Here is a 732-nt window from a genome sequence, read left to right on the forward strand (position 1 = left end):
GGCACTGTACCGAGACGGTCAACGTGCTAAACATAGAAATGTCCGAGTTTGTAGACACCAACGGGTATCGGACAGGAATCCCGAGCGTGGCTCGCGGGCTAAGCGTGGAGTGGCACGTATTCCACTGAGCGCTGCTCAAGTTTTGGAACAGTCGCTGCATGTCATGCCTGACATGGTCGGCATAGGGCCGAGGCATCAAGGGCGAGGCCTCGTGATGCACGTGAAGTTGCACGCAAACCACTGAGCGCTGCCCGAGTATCGAAGAAGTCGCTGCATGTCATGCGTGACATGGTCGGCCAAGGGTCAAGCCATCGAGGGCGAGGCCCCCGTGATGCACGTGAAGTGGCACGTAAACCACTGAGCAAAGCTCTCGTTGCGAAGCTGTCGCTGCATGCCATTGATGGCGTGGTTGGACAGAGTCCGAGGCATCTTGGGCACGGCCCTTCAGGTGCGCGTGGAGTGGTACGTTATCCACTGGTCGAAGACTGCGGGGCTAGCAGCTCTTTGTCGGATGTGGTAAATAACATCAGAGGTCCAAAGGAGCGGACAGTGAGGGTAACACAGACGACGCGGAGTGCGTGTTCACCCTAGTCTCACCAAAACATAGAACCTCTGTACAGAGGCGACGGCGATGCCGTATGCGGGCTGCAGGACGCCGGGCGTCGTCCCTTATTCAGGGTGTGTCTACCGTAGACGACGGTACACAGTTATACACCCTCGTCAACGGTATGA

This window comes from Plasmopara halstedii (genome assembly GCF_900000015.1).
Source record: "Plasmopara halstedii genome assembly, contig: Scaffold_614, whole genome shotgun sequence".
In the NCBI taxonomy this organism is placed as follows: Eukaryota; Oomycota; class Peronosporomycetes; order Peronosporales; family Peronosporaceae; genus Plasmopara; species Plasmopara halstedii.